The sequence below is a fragment of the Neocloeon triangulifer genome, unplaced genomic scaffold (genome assembly GCF_031216515.1).
Source record: "Neocloeon triangulifer isolate White Clay Creek 2 clone unplaced genomic scaffold, ASM3121651v1 ptg000011l, whole genome shotgun sequence".
In the NCBI taxonomy this organism is placed as follows: Eukaryota; Metazoa; Arthropoda; class Insecta; order Ephemeroptera; family Baetidae; genus Neocloeon; species Neocloeon triangulifer.
Window position 1 is genome coordinate 4,875,699 of NW_026775553.1, and position 16,542 is coordinate 4,892,240.

Below are 16,542 nucleotides of genomic sequence, written 5' to 3' on the forward strand. Positions count from 1 at the left end.
CGCGGCCCCAAATCCTTGGGCAGAGCAAAGATAGGGCCGAATTTGCCTGTCCAACCAACTTTGCGGCAATTGTCATGAGAGTAGGCGAATAAGTAAAGTTTCCATCAAAATTCCTGGAGCGCACTCCTCTGTAAAGGGCACCCCCGCCGGCCTGTCCGTCTGTCCGACCGGCAGCCCGCAGGGGGATGTTTTTATTATGAGCAGGGGCATCGCATGCACTCATTTATCATTGGCGTTTCCGTATATTTCACTGGACGCCACACATGCACGTCTCGCAAGGGCCGTTTCGATGCGTCTCCAGCCACTTGTCAACATGAAAGCCTCCAGAGAAGGTGAAACGCTGAACAACTGCGTCGGCCGCGACCAAATTGTTATTGCCACCGACTCCCTCGGGCGCCAACCCTTTCTCTGGGGCGCCCTTGCGCTTCTCACACGCACACGTGAAATGACACGCCACTCCGTGTGACTTTCATGCATCCAACTCATTATTTGTTCCCTGCATTAAAACAATATTAAAAGTATCCAAAATCAAAATGCTGAAATTAAAAACTTTTAGATAAGCTGAATGACAAAAAATTGTGACCAAAAATGTACATAAAGATAACAAAAATTTTTGGTGTGGCTTAGTTTAAATTAATTTTATGTTTTATACTTTCAATTGAGAAATTAAAATCAAACATTTATATCGATTTATATGAAATCATAAAAAGCAACATTTGAGAGTGAATAGCTTCTTTTATTACTAATCCAACAATTTAAATTGATCTTACTCATATGGAGCGAATTTTTAGTTTTTAGCCATCAAAATTTTCTAAAAATTCATTGGAAAAACCAATTAATATTTTTCCAAATTCAATGTACGTTCTGAACAGGAACCAGAAAATAATTTCTGCCATCCTCGTCCAATATATAGAACGGCCTCTCTCTCTTTCTATCCACGGGCATTTCCAGGAATTGTGTTTGCGAACAAAATCTGCCAATTGAACCGCGGCCTGCGCACACATGGATTGAGCGAGCGACGAGTTCATTGAACCGCATTTTGGGGATCAAAGTTGCACCAATTTCCCAGCAGTGTGTGACGTGCACGTGTGAGCCAAGGGAGGCGATGACACCAGCGACGGAACGGCCCCGCGCTTCAGTTTAGTGTGTGTGTTTATTAAGTTAAGATTAATTAGTAAAGTTGGCGATTACAAACAGCGAGTGAGGGAAGCGCTCGCTGCACGAATCCGGCCGGCAAAAGTTGGCGGTGGAACTTTCTATCACACTCGGGGTAAAAAGTTTCTCTCGCCTAAGCTATGAGCGCGAAAATATATTAAATTTTAATGGTTTATTAACGGCGGGATGGTACCGAGCAACAGGCTGAATAATAAGTTAGGGTACTGGTTTTTGATGAAGTAGGCTTCCTTTGGAAATAACAAGAGTTGGTTCTGGTTTTTAGCTAAAAGTTGCACACATTATTTAATTTTAAAAATAATTTTTAAGGTGGTGGATTGAATTTAAATTCGGCTTTTCCTCGATGGGTTTTTGTGAGTTTTTATTGTTTAAGAAAAACAATATCCATGAATTATGGCTGCAGCCCGCAGCCGAAACATGTAGAGCAGGATATTGTTTTTCTTAAACAATAAAAACTCACAAAAACCCATCGAGGAAAAGCCGAATTTAAATTCAATCCACCATGAATCAACCCTCGATCGTGAACTTCTACTACAAAATTTTTAAGGTATTTCTGAATATCTTTGATTTTGTGAAATATGAATATTTTATATTTTATATATGTAGCAATTTAAATTTGTTGGCAAAAAATTTTATTGTTGTGTGCTTTTGACTTGTTATTAATAAAATAAATTTACATTCTACATGTTTATTTTCTAACTTTAATCTTAGACATTTTACACTTACTTATTAAAACAAATTTAAAATTTATTCTGCAATCATAAAATAATGCGTAATTTTCAAACTTATTAATAGTTCAGAAGATTTTAAGATTGTGTCTAGATCCGTTTGTTTATGATTTTTAAGATAAATTTGACACTTAAATCTAGCTCTTTGAAAGTTATTTGAAGACAAATGTACATATTAATGGTGCTTTATATGCGAGTAACAATGAAGGCACTTTTGCATGTCTCAAATGTGATATGTGAGGCCTGAATCGGCGGCTCGCTTTGATCAAACACGCGTCGGCATAATCATTAATTTGCAACGAGCACGCGTCAAGAAACAAGCAGCACCTTTTCCCATAGGGTGACAAAAGGAACGAGAGAAGAGAGAATTTGCATTCAGTCATCATCAAAATTCAAAGACACTTCCATTAGGATGAGGCGTGTGCTATTAAATTCATGCGCCGCGCTCCTTCTGCCTTTCTCTCCGCCGAAATGAATATACGCGCGCGCCGGAGTGGAGCAAAAGGGTTATTAATTTATTATCAAAATTGCTTTCACTCTGTGCACGCACAAGTGCGCACACACCAGTCAGATTATGCGTCGGAAACCAGCAGATTTGCTTACATCTCCCCTTTTTCAATTAATCTCCTCCCGAGTCGCGCATTACACACATCTTATTTACATACATAAATTTGCACCCACCTCCAATATTGCGACGCGATTTCTCTGGTATGTGATAATGAAATCTTAAGTTAAGGAAAATTTGGAACCTGACAAAAGTGGAAGCAGTAATAAAATTTTATTTAATTACATATTTCCCCTGTAAAGATTCCTATAGGAAAATGTAGGAAAACAATTTGAGACTTCCTTGGTGTAAATCTTATCTTGTTTCCTGGTCTAAATTTAAATGAAATGTATGAGACTTTATTTCAATACACATTTGTTTTCAAAAGTAACAGAAACAATTATCAGACACTGATTTATAATTATTTATGAGCCTAATTTATTAAAAAAAAAAAAACTAGTGAAAAATAATTTTCATTTATTAATTTGTAATTAAAAAAAAACAGTGAATGGAAAAAACATTATTTTTACAATATCCTCCTAACATTAAGTAAAACAAAAATTATAAAAAATATATGTCAGGAATTCTGGATATATTCAGAAAAATAAAACTGAAATTTTATTTTTCATCCATCAATTTTTTTCTAAATAATTTAAAATAAAATGAACTGTTGGAAACCTCTGTTATGACTTTGAGGCCCCTGACACATTTGTTTTACCGCACGCGTGGCCGAAAATTTTCTCGTCTGGCAATCCGATCCATCAGCCAGCAGGCAGGGGTCGTAGAATATGTATGTGTGTTCGGTGCACGTGGTGTGCGTGTCATGCAAATATGGGAGCGAAATAAGGCAGGGTGCGAGCGAGGTACGCGTGAATTGAAGATGGATTACCCAGGGCGCAATATAATAGTATGTTGCTTGTTGGTAATATGACAAGACGAGAAATATTTTAAGGCACACGCACAATGAAAGCAGTGCCTATTATAAACGGGGTGGCGGCGCTTGTGTGGGCGCCGCTGCAAATTTGGAATTCTCTCCGGCAAACAAGAAGCCTGCCGAGTAATTTCTCTTTCTCCTTTGGAAATTTATTAGCCCGGCAGCTCGCTTCTGTGTGCCTTAAAACCCCGCGGCGTGTAAAATGTACTCGGCGCAATACACAGCACACACCCTGGCACAACAACTGTAAGGCGGCATTATTTTCTCTATGGAGTGCGGTGGGATCATAATAAATTTTCTTTGCCCAGGCCCCGCACCGTCCTCTGTATAAACTTGCTTGGCAGGGGATACTACCACCGTTTTAACCCCGAGTTTTATCAACGCAGGGGCAGCAAAAGAGGTGCACGACGGAATTCATAAAAAAAGTTATCTCGCCGAGCTGGGGAACGTTAATACGCTCGAATTCGAGCTCGCAACTTCGCAGCTAGTTTGGCTCCATTGTTTTTATTGCTTCTGTCCAAATCATTTTTCATTTCTTCTTTCCACAACAGCACTTCTTGTGTGTTCTGCACTCATGAGTTTTATGATGAATAAGGAACTCAATCATTCCCCTCTTCCTTGTGTATCTTAAGGTATTTGATAATGTGTATTTGTGCACAAGGTCTTTAATTTTTTAGGGTTGTTTATTGGCAAAATTGTTTAATCGCATTGTTTGTATTAAACTTTTGAAAACAATTTGTTTGAAAAAAGGTATTGATGGACAAACGGCACCATCGGCAAGAATTTTTCTTATGATTTTATATTTATAAAAATAAATTAATTATTAATCTTGCTTATTTTCCCAATTATTTCATTATTTTACATGAAAGAGTAAAAGGCATTGTTGGACAAAACGACAATCAACCACTAGCAATATTTTTATAGTAACAGTCTGCTACAACCACCAATCAGTTGATTTCAATCAAATTAGAATAATTGAATTTTGTTTAGTGACCCAAATTATTATTATTTAAAATAACTAATGATTAATCGTTTTAAATGATAAATTTATGTTATTTGCCTTTCATTCGAAATTGTGGTTGTAAAATTTGAATTAATTTTGAATTTCATTTATGAAATTTAACGACCGCTTACAATTTATTCTATTTGCAAACGTAATTCCGGGCAAATTGGTGTTAGCTACGAAAATTTGGGGTTAAATAAAGAGTGATGAAATTTGCTGATCATCTCGCCTCATCAGCAGATAGAGCGAGAAGTGCACCAGATGAGGCGTGAAATGGGTTCGTAATAAATATTTGTGGACCTTCGAACAGTGCATTAAGTTAATAGCGACGTTTTCGCCCCTCGCCTATAATTTTACGAGCTCGATAAATTAGACGGCCAATTGCTCCTTTTTCCGCAACAATTATATTGGTGCAGGGGAGGATTTGAAACGAAAGGGCTCTTTCTATTTAAACACTTGCTTCTCTGGACAAGGTTAAACTTGAGTTGAGGCGCCGGCTGTTTCTGACTCGGCGGCTCTCAACAGACACTTTTCCCAGAGAATTATTTGCCGACTTTTCATTATTGGCTCGGCCACCGGCGCTTTTTTATATTTGCTGACCACGCTAAGAGCCGTCGATGATTAGTTGGCCGGCGGCCAATTGCAAATGACTGCGATGATTTTTCCACCTCGCCAAGGGCGAAATCGCTGCTGCCACTCTCTGTATCTTTTCTTTTTCCCAATCGCCGTTTTTTTTTTATATTCCCACAGCTCCAGCAGAGAAAGGAATCGATCGACACTTTCTGTGATGTGCGGCGCTGCTGATTCAATTTTTTAATCCTCGTAAACTTGGGATGAGGCCCTGGCGGAGGGAAAAAAAGTCCTTTTAGTCGGGAGCACGTCTCTGACGGTGATAAATTTGGAATAAAATTTAATTATTCAGCGAATAAACAATTTAAATAAGAGAGAAAGAGCGGGCGGGCTGACGGGCGAGATGATAAAAATGCAAAGAGCGGCCCTTGTTTTTTGTCGCTCGTGGCTATGCCTTACACTCTCTCATTTTACACGGAGAGTGAATTCGGTGAGCTGCGCGCGGAAGCATCGCTTTCGCTTCTCTCGCAACTAAATCCGATCTGGAAAAAGCAAAAAGTGGTCGTGCACAGCAAAAGAGAGAGCGAACTTTGAGAGTTCGTAAGCGGCTCCTTTGATGGTTTTGCGGCCCTCTTACAACTTTGCGGAAACCTGACCGTGACAAGCTTGTTGTTTCTTGGTCTGTCGGATTTTCATGGGATTGTCATTGTTTGACGAGTAAAAGGACGACGAAAGTTTAAATTCACTTCCATTATTTTCCAAACCTTAGCAGATCAAAGGCTTAGGAGGCGATAAAAGAACTTCTAATGAACCCAGCTTGCTGAAAAATATTTATTTAAAATCCCCATTTATCCAAAGTAATGTTGAATAAATTTTATTTTTAAAAACAATTGTTCACATAATAACTTTAACAGTGAATTTCTTTTTACTAGAAATTCTGTCTCGAAGAAGAGTAAAATCCTAGTGAATATTTATGAGGATAAAGGCACGTAAAAGCGTTTTGATGAACACACGCAAAATAGTTGACATCAAGGCGAATTTGGAATAATCAATGTTTCTGTCGAATGCTAAACATGTCATATTTTAGTCTGGATTTTTTTCTATTGCATTATTTTTTATTAAACATTAAATCTTTAAAAAAAATGAATGTTGTTTTAAAAAAAAAGCTTGTTACATTTCAAAACAACTTTAATACACTTGAGCTAAAAACATTTTTTGATGATAAAATAAATTTCAATACAAAATCATTGGTTTTCTGAATGATATTAAAACAAGAAAATTTTTGTATGAATTTAATCAACGTTAATAATTTGTAAAATATATTAATTGTTATTTTAAATTTATCCCATTGTTAATAGTTAATATACAAGCTTGCATGGTGAAAACTTGAAAAATTTGACTGCGAGTGTCTTGAGCGCGATAAAGCTTCGCTTCTGTCAGCTAATTCCCATGCATTTTGCAGGCTTGGCGAGAACAAAGCGACGGCATCCACATAATGACTTACCAATGAGCGTGCCATCAATCATGCGCCTTATCGCGCGCGCCGATCTGCAAAAATGCGGCGTGCATTCGGCACTATCGCGGCGACGAGTTATTGATGCCGACGAGGCAGCGCCGTGCATTCGACGCGAATTAATCACCCCGAACAGACAGACACCATGTTAAACCCGTGGGCGCTGCCTTTCCCTCGTAATTAAACTGCCGCGGGTCACATTTCGCCGCCGAAAAAACGTGTTAAACTTAATAATTTGTTAATAATAGTGTATTTTAAGGAATATTATTACGATAAAGCAGAATAAAATTTTTGCAGGAGTCGTCGCGCCATAGACGTTAATTTTATGATTTTAAATTTTTAGTGGTGAATTTTACAAAAGAGCCTGTTAGACGATTCTTGAGTGATTTTGATGATTAGTCCTCCGTAGAGCTGGAAAATATAGCGTTCGCTATGAAAAACTGAAAGAATTTTTTGCAGAATAAAATTTTTGCAGGAGTCGTCGCGCCATAGACGTGAATTTTATGAATTTAAATTTTTAGTGGTGAATTTAACAAAAGAGCCTGTTAGACGATTCTTGAGTGATTTTGATGATTAGTCCTCCGTAGAGCTGGAAAATATAGCGTTCGCTATGAAAAACTGAAAGAATTTTTTGCAGAATAAAATTTTTGCAGGAGTCGTCGCGCCATAGACGTGAATTTTATGAATTTAAATTTTTAGTGGTGAATTTTACAAAATAGCCTGTTAGACGAATCTTGAGTGATTTTGATTATTAGTCCTCCGTAGAGCTGGAAAATATAGCGTTCACTATGAAAAACTGTAAGAATTTTTTGCAGAATAAAATTTTTGCACGTGTCTTTGTGCGTTGGACGCGCTATGAAATAACTTGATCCATAAAACTATAAAGAGTCCAATCCTTGCTGGCAAGTTATTAAAATCTTGCCATTTTGTTGTGGCGTATGCAACCTGCTCGCCACAACTGTTTCGCGGAAAGCATGGACTATCACAAAGTCTTAAAACTAAAGATGATTTTGTTCATGAAAATTGAACTTAAAAAGTTGGAATGAAATTTAAGTCTGCAAATTGATTTAATTTAAACATAACCGGCACCAAGTATTACAAAACTCCTATCTGAACGTTATAATTGTTACAAAATTATTTTCGACTCTGCCGTAAAATGGTAAAATCAAATCATTGTTCCCTTTCCTCACTTGGTTTGCTCAGTTAATTTGATAAGAAAACAAGGAGGCCAATCAATTCGCGTTCAGGCGTGTGTGCTGTGGCGCGGCAAACAAGCCGACTGGAACTCTCGGCGTCGCTCAGCTTGAGATTGCGAGCGAGAGAATCGACGCCCGCCGCTTTCTCTTCATTATTTGGCCATTAAAAGCGGAGAGAAAGACGCGCGCGAGCGAGTGGTGTTTCTTGTTCATTTGGTGTGTATTGTTATCAGGGAGGAGGGCGGGGGGGGGGGGGGAAGTGGTGCCTGCCACCCTCCGCGAGGTGCATTTAGCAGCAGACGTGCCCAGTAATGTCTGCTTTTTGCGCGCCCCTTATCACACCACGTCACCCGCCGTCCGACCGACCCACCCAACGACAGACACAATGTAAGCCCGCTGGCTGCCTTTCCGCCTCACTTACATCTCCCAATATGCCGCTCTGCCGCCGTGATAAAAAGCAGGCAGCCCGTCCGACAAGCCGAACCTGCTCTTCTGTGAAAGCTTTTTTGACTAATTCGCTATTTGAACCGACCCTAGCTGTTTATGCAGGATATATATTATGCTCGTTTTTCCTCAATTTGGGAAGGTCAGTTATTCACACTCGCATTGAATAAAAACGAGCTTATTTATTTACATATTTTCGTTTTTGTTGCAAAACAAACGGCTCTCTGTCGGTTTTAGTCCCGGTCTATAAATTTATTTTATATGAGCAAGAGAAAAAGTAAATAGCTAAGCACAAAATAAATTTAATAAATAAGATTCTGATAGTTCGATTTTTTTTTTAAATCTTTTAATTTAATGATCACAATTTTCTTCATAACAGTCCCTAAAAATTGACCATATTAAAAAATTTATCTTTATTTTATGTTGCTCGCTTAATTAATTTGGAACCTAAGAAAACTTCCTTACCAACTAAAAAGAAATATTTAATAGTGTACAATTGTTGTTTGTTGTAGGTGCCTACTAATCTTATTTGGTTTCATCAAATTACCGGAAATTTGCTCCTCATTTATAATAATTTATATTTCGTCTGAAAAAGATTATTCCCATTTTGGCCTCGGATCCCTGCTGATGTTGCTGATTTTAGGAGTACAAATAGATTTTGAATTTAATTAAATTTTTATATGTCTCTGTAAAATTAATAAATGAAGATGGCCAATATTAAGCTTTTAAAATCAGCATGGAGGAATTCCAGAGGGAACTGTTTGTCATCACTGGCTTCCTCTCATTAATTCCTTCCCGGAAATCTCTCCCGAATCAAATGTCAAACAGATATTTCCTTCCCCGCGAGCAGTTCGGACAAACAACCTGCGCAGGGGCTTAATTAAAAATGAGACGCTTTGTTTAATGGCGCTGATTAAAATTCCTCTTGGTCAGCGGCGCATGAAGACAAAGAGGCGCAAAAAGCAGCGACGAGGGGCTTGATTAAGTAAGGCCTGGCCAAGAAAAAAAAAAAAAGAGAATTCTTGATAATGTGTCGGAGCACCCCAATTTATCCATTATGTGTTGCGAGGAGCACGGCAGCAAAAAATAAAAGAAAGGAAAACGGGGCGGAGGAGAAATTGCGTCGTTAAATTTATAGAAGAGGCCAAATAATAAATTCGACCACACCACAAATATAATATAAACTTCCTGTGGGACGGTCGGACACACACACGCGCCTCTATTCGGAAAATATGAAAAAATTTCGGTGCGAGAGAATTAAAATTTATGGCGCGCGGGAGAAACTGAAGATATCCGGGGCCGTATAATCTTGCAGCGCAGCGCTCTATTTATTGGTTTTTGCGCAACTATAACTGACATCGCCGGGTGAAATATTGCCTTGGCGGGGCAGTTGTTTTGAAGAGAGGCCCCCGTTGGCCATATAACAAGCCCCGATCGAAATGTATAAATGACAAAAAGCCAACTATACGGGTGGGAAAAATATGGCCAACTTTTGGAATTCACAGCGCGCCCGCAAAAAGGCAGTCAATGCAATAAAAATGGTAGTCGAGGTCGGCTCAGATCGAGTTCCAAACAAACGCCTAACTGCACAGCATCTGGCTCCCGCGATGCAATCACACTTCTGCCTGTGTTTCCTCCCTCATGCATTAGAGAGATCGATCAAAAGCGAAATGGGATAAAAATGACGGAAATTCACAGCTTAAAGCGAATTTTTACATATCTTTTGTATTGTTACTTACAAACACACATTGAATGTTCAAGTCAATCCAGAATTAATTTTTAAATTAAGTTGTAAAACGGAGACATATATTATTATGATTAGTTTCTAACTGATTAAATTAATTAGCTGATTATCATTATTATTATTTTTTCTTTTTATATATTGTAAATTTATCCTGGTTTTTGGAGTGTCCTATTTTATAATTTATATGTTTATTTATTTAATTCAACAAAAGGTCTTAACTGGTCTTAACACGGCCGCAATATCACTTTTGATCATTCACAAATGAATTTTATAGCAAAGTGATACAACTAAAAATTCGAACGGAAGTAGCTTAAATATTTATAACATAAAATTTTTTCACTCGTCAATTTTATATAATAAAATAAATAAAAATTAAAAATTAATAACTACAATTAAAATAAATTTAATTAAAAAATGTGCCAGAACCCAACTTTGCACCAAGAAAATTACAAACAGAATTAAAAAAAAAAGTGAAATAATAGTTTGCATCTGGTTTTCGCGTGTTTCGGAAGGTCTGGAATAGCACGGCGGTGGCCAGAAAAATACGTTGTCGTGGAGCGGAAACTACTTTTGCGAAGGCAGAGACACCTTTGAAAAATGGAGCCGGGCGGAAAGTGGCATCTTTAATAGCGCGGAAAACGAAGAAAGCTGCAGCCGAGGCGGAATGAATGCTGCAACGGCATAAACAGCCTGCGAGGTGGATTGCGATCGACGACGATCCTTCGAGACACAATCTCGGGCCATTCGTCACAAAACACGCTCGCTCATTCGGCGTGACATCTCCACTAAATCGAGTGATGCAGAGAACGCCCAAGCAAGGCACTTTTGCGGAGCAGCAAAAGCGAGCTGCTTTTAAAGGAACGATACACACACACGCTGTTAAAATTTTGTAAATATGTATCTTTGAAATCTTCAAAAAGCAATTTAAAAAATTAAGAATTTTATTGCAAATAAAATTTCCAACACGTTTCCCGACGAAAACATGATTGGGGAAATAAGTGTATTTTAATTCATAAATATTGTATTCTTTTGTTAAATAGATATCCCTATGTCCTTATGTAAAAATGAACTGTAAAAATCTAAATTTAAAAATAAAAATATTGCATTTGCTTCATAGTTATATAAAGTAAATTATTGTTAAGGAGCAAAAAAAAATTTTTTTTATATGTATTTATTTTTACGTTAACACCAATAATATAATTGAAGTGTATAATAAAAACCATAAATATATTTTATTTAGAAAATAATCCAGTAAATTGAGCTGCACGCTTTCAAAGCCGAAGCATTCAAGTTCAAAGGCTGATCCGCTCTTACCGGTTTAGGAGAAAAAGCTTTCAGTTCTTAATAAATTTGCTCGGGTGCATGACTCACTCACGGGCTGTGTGTGCTGCTGATCATTAGGAGCGAGATTTTCAGCACAATAGCAGGGGATGAAAAATATTGCCGACAGACACCTACTCGGCGGCGCAACGGAGATATTGCTGCCGGTTGAAGAAAGGTCTCGAGAGATTATGGCGCTGCGCAACAACAGGAAAAAAAACAGAAAATCCTCGCTCGGCCTATTGTTGCCGCTCCTGTTGCACATCATTAATCAGCAGCATGCTGTACGTCTAGAGAGTACTGCTGTGTGCGAGAGGAAATCTCTCGGCTGCTTTCGCAACAGATAACAAGCTGCGAAATCATAAATCACCAGGCCCAGCAGCTCTTTCTGCGCGACCAGCGCGCGATATTATTCCCGCGAAAAGGCGCCGCCGTCGGTCGTGATTAATTGCGCATGCCGCCTTCCTAATTAACTGTCCACGCCTGCTATGTCCTCCCTCTCGTCTCTGTCCCTCATATTTGTGTCCCCGTTTGGCTACTTTTTGTTAGCGTTAAGAGAAAAAAAATATTATCAGTAAATTATTATGATGCAGTTCAACAAATAAAACGTCCTAATAATGATAAATATTCAAGCAAAAAATTCCAGTTAATTGCATTTTTATCACAATCATCAAAATGGATTTTAAAATGCAAATTTTGTAAGCAAAATAGTAAAAAAATAGCTTATAGTATGAATAGCAAATTGAAGCTGCAATTATGTCTATTTAATGACTGTTAATTACATTACAAAATTTAACTTGATTCCCCTCCCCTCCCTAAAACTGTGCAATTCTAAATTAAATTTGTCAAATTCTATGAAATATTACTAAAACAAATAAGCTCTTCAGCTTTACATTTTTTCATTTTAAATTAATTTAATTTTCAGGAAATATGGTTGCAGACCAATGCAAAAACTGGTTGTGCTGCTTATTATTTTTATTTATAAAACATTTTCTATGAGTTTCTATGGTTAAAAAGACAAGAATCTGACCAATTGAGAACTTATGGAAAAACATGAAATTTTTATAATGTTTTTAATTTTTTTTTTAATTTTTTTCATTATATTTCAATTCATTCTTTTGAATGGAGAATAAGAACATAAATATGAAATAATAAAATAAATATTTTCGTGAGTAAATTAAAATAGATTTTCTGCAAATATCTTATTTGAATTCAAATCAATAATTTTTATTGAATTAAAGCACTTTATTGACTGACTTAGCGGAAATCCTGTGCAATTTTGAACTCGGCGAGAGGACATGGAAGGAATGTGCGAAGCAAACAATTGCAATTTGGAGCGTTTGCGATTCATCAAAGGAGACGTGGAGCGAGTGGGTGCGCACAACAGCACACGCGGCGGTGAATGCGCCGGCGGCACTTTGAAATACGACAATTAAATTAGGCCGTCGGGATGCGAGAAAGAGAGGCATCTGTTGAAATATACACGCTATACACCCTTGGCGCACGTGTTTGTATGCAAAAAGCAGGTGAGGAGCAGAAGCAGGCCCAATTACCACGGTGTAATGCCACATAATCTCGCACTCTGTGCCGCAGGCGGAATTCGCGCAATTAAAAACAATAGGCGATGTAATGAAGACTCGAGCGAGAGAAATATGGAAATGGGTGCAACACACACGGCCGACGGCGTTCTGCCGCGACGCAACACACACGTGAGGGTTGTAAATAAATTTGCATACATCTGAGAGCGAGCGAGCGAGCGAGCGAATGACCGAAATTTTTATGTAAACAGCCACGGGTCGTAATTTGCATAATTGGGAAATACGAAGAGCACCTCTGTGGAAATAATAATTGGAAATTTGTGCCTTTTTTCTGCAGCTTAATAAAAATTGGGGTTTTTTCCATTGAAATTAAGTAATCAACCTCCAACGTCGGATTAATTAATTATTTTGTTGATTTTGTTTTCAAATAAAAAATATTTTTTTGATTTTAGATGATTTCAACTCTGATTTTTGAATTGTGAAGGAAGGAATTACCTGGATATGTGATCAGCTCGGTGAGTACAGCTAAGCCAATTTCCACGAGTGCGTGCGATTTTATTTAATCAAAAACAATTTGCAACGAGTGGCGTAAAATAACACGCGCGCTCGGATAAAGAGAGAATTTTCTCTCCCTCGCTTTTGCAGTCCGATGGCGAGGTCCGACTCAATCGTGCGCCCGCTCAATCCAATAAGTGCGTGTGCAGATGAAAAGAGGATAAAGAGCGCACTCGTCGCGTTCATTCGGTTAATTGAACCGAAATTATTCAAACCCCAGTCGCCCTTTTGTTTCCCCAACAACGCGCACCACACTCTCATTTTTCTCTTTTTTGCCGTTTTTGTGTGAGGAATATTTGCCAGTGAACTGCTTTTTGTTCAGACTGGCTTCATTTCCAAACAAGGAAAAAGTTTTTAAATAGACACAGTCGATGTCAACAAAGCAGAAAATTTTAATTCCATTGACAAATGTGGAAATTTATGTGTGTACAAATGAGTTGTCATTATCTGATACATCAACTAGAGAAAACAGTAAATTATGATGCCTAATTATTATTTTACAAAAATATTATTTAAACGTTCTTACAACTGATGGTAAAATTAAATTATAAACATTATGTGTAGGCTTGACAGGTATCAATCCGAGCCTGATTAGTAGAGCACTTGACTCTCTAAACAAATATACAAAATGTAACTTTTCAACGTATTTAATGCTTTAAAAAATTCATATATATAAATAATTGAAGATATTAAGTATTTATTAATTTTTTCTTTTGCTGATTTCGCCAAAGTGCTCTGAAAATGCTGATGCTCGCTAGTTGTTGAATTCAAAATTGAAAAAATCCGTTTTCACTCCAGCCACCAGCACGAGAACAAAGGCGCGCGCGTTATTTATTTTGCACGCGGAAGCTCCGTAGGCAGCTATATCGAATTGATTATTATTCAAAGCCACAGCTTTATGTTGCAAAAAGCGAGTGGGAGAGCATCCTCTCTGGAATGGATTCGGCGGGAGAGCATTACATTATTTCCCATCTACACAAGTCGATGCAAAAGCATACCCGAGCGCATTCATGTTTCATCCGTTCACTTTTCCATTGGGAGCTAAAACACGCACGCACTCTTTCCAATGCAAAAAACTCTTTTTTTTTTGCAATTTAAGATTTTTTTATAAAAGCGAAGGGGAGGATTTAATTTGGAAAAGCATGACCGCTTTTTTTAATTTATACAATAATAAAAAATCCAATCATACATTTGGTAAGTGCTTTGGTGGAGGTGGCAAGTAATATGATTTTCTCCTCCTCGAAAAAAAATATATATTTCCCCAATTTGGTGCGAGGGAAAGGCGTTCCTATGAGAGTAGTCAGCCGCCGTTCCTTATTAATAGAAACGTGTGTTCGGAGCAGCCCGCACAACCAGCATGCCACGCGGGACCTTTGATTTAGTCGACACTTCAATTATAGCCTGCGTGCTCGGAAAGAAGGATTAATTCTGGCAGACACCTTTGCATGTTTCTGCAATGCCGCAGGGACTCCCTGACTGACTGAGACGTGCCTTGATTTACCAAATTAGCGTTTTCCGACGGTGCACAAAAAATTTGAAATTTGCGGCCGAAAGCGTGTAATTCAAACAGCATTAGGTTTATAAATCCAAAGGGAGGAGAAATAAAGCGGAACAAAACACTCGTCTCCTTATTTTAATTAAAATCTGTATTCGCACTGCAGCCTCTCTCTCTCTCTCTCTTTCGACAAGACTTAAATGGAAAGCGCGCTGAGTTTGCAAAGAGCGAGTGTGTTTGAGGTGGAATAATCAAGCTTTGCTCGGCGCATAAATACCAACGTACCTTCAACACGGTGATGGAGTTTCAATGTAATGAAATATTTAATTCGCCCCTTTGGCTCGATTCACAGCTGCCAGGCCAACCTTTAAAGCAGAACCTACTCACCGACTAGTGTGCGGCTCCATTCGCTGAGCTGCTCAAGCGGCACACAATGGTGATGCTGATACTCAAGTACGGTTTAAATTTCAAACATACCTAGATCCTCAAATGCAAGCTTCTAAAAAGGTTTGGAGCTTGAAAATAATTTGCCAGAATATTGTTAACGATATACATTAAGTGTGTTAAAAATCACGTTTAAATGATTTATCTTATTAAATGTATATTTCCTTATTTACATTTATTTTTACTTATTAATTAATATTTGAATATATTAAAATGTTATGTCTAGAACATAGCATCTTTTTTAAAAGAATATACAAATATTTGCAATACTTGAACACATAATATAAATTCACTCCATTAATCAACATTATTAGGAAAGAATTAAATTTGTATAGTTAATTTTGAATGATTAAATTTATAATAATGTTAATTTTTGCTAACCAGTAAATCAAAATCATTTTCATCATTCTTTCTTCAAGTTATGTATCGCGCTGAATACAGAAAAATAATGTGTTTTTATAAACTGCAAATAAAGATTTGAGGTTTATTTTTATTTATTTTCATAAAAAAACTGATTTACATATTATGTATTACGTCTGTTAAACTTTTTTAGGATCCACTTTTTTTCTCAGCATATATGTTACTAATATGGAAGCATGTAGGTATCAACCCACTGTAAATTTAACAAAGCTCCTTTCCTTTCGGTAAAAAACTAATCAAAAAGACCATCGTCTTCTTTGAGACGCAAAAAATCAATTTCGTCGACTGGCGACGACTTGCAGGAGAAAAAAGGGTTTCGCCAGCAGGGGCAACAAAAAGTTTGTGTCCGTCCGTCGGGGTCCATTCAAATCAGATTCAAATGAAGACACAAAGGGCAGCTGGGCGACAGCTTTTCTCGTGCAAAAAAGGCGGTCTGGCAAAAAGTGGTAGAAGATATTTGGCCGAAATTGACGTGCGACCATCCATCGGCGGTTCCCTCCCAGGCCGCCACTTAGATTCGTCTATTTGGGACGCCCGAGGGCGCGCCCTACGCCGTGTATCTTCGGCAGGTAACATGGCAAGTGCATTAGTGGCACCCTCTCGCTTGCCTTTGGCCGAGTTGGGCCGAAACACCCTCTCGATTTTGATGCCGGTCTTTTGGCTAATTGACCAGCGCAGCACAATGAAGACGCTTTTAGTGGAAGAGAGATGAGAAATGAGAACGACCATTTCTGAACTCAATTAGAAATTCAAGTTGTATTCTGTCTTAATTAAGGCAATTGTAGTCTCTGTCTATTCATTGCAATCCAATTTTGCTATTATTAATTAGTTGAAATGTTCACACAAAGAAACTTTGACCCATACAGGGAACATAATCCTAATAAAAACGAAAATTTAATAAAAAAAAAAGCATTATTTAAA

The 16,542-nt window shown here is 37.8% G+C and overlaps 1 long non-coding RNA gene across 1 annotated transcript in view; it reads left to right on the forward strand.

The window, feature by feature from the left end:
* Positions 1-13,223, forward strand: part of LOC132196226 (uncharacterized) — a 40,967-nt gene extending 27,744 nt beyond the window's left edge. Inside the window, exon 3 of the long non-coding RNA XR_009441751.1 lies at positions 13,160-13,223. This is a non-coding gene — a long non-coding RNA (uncharacterized LOC132196226). The remainder of the gene's footprint in view (positions 1-13,159) is intronic.
* Positions 13,224-16,542: the final 3,319 nt, after the last annotated feature.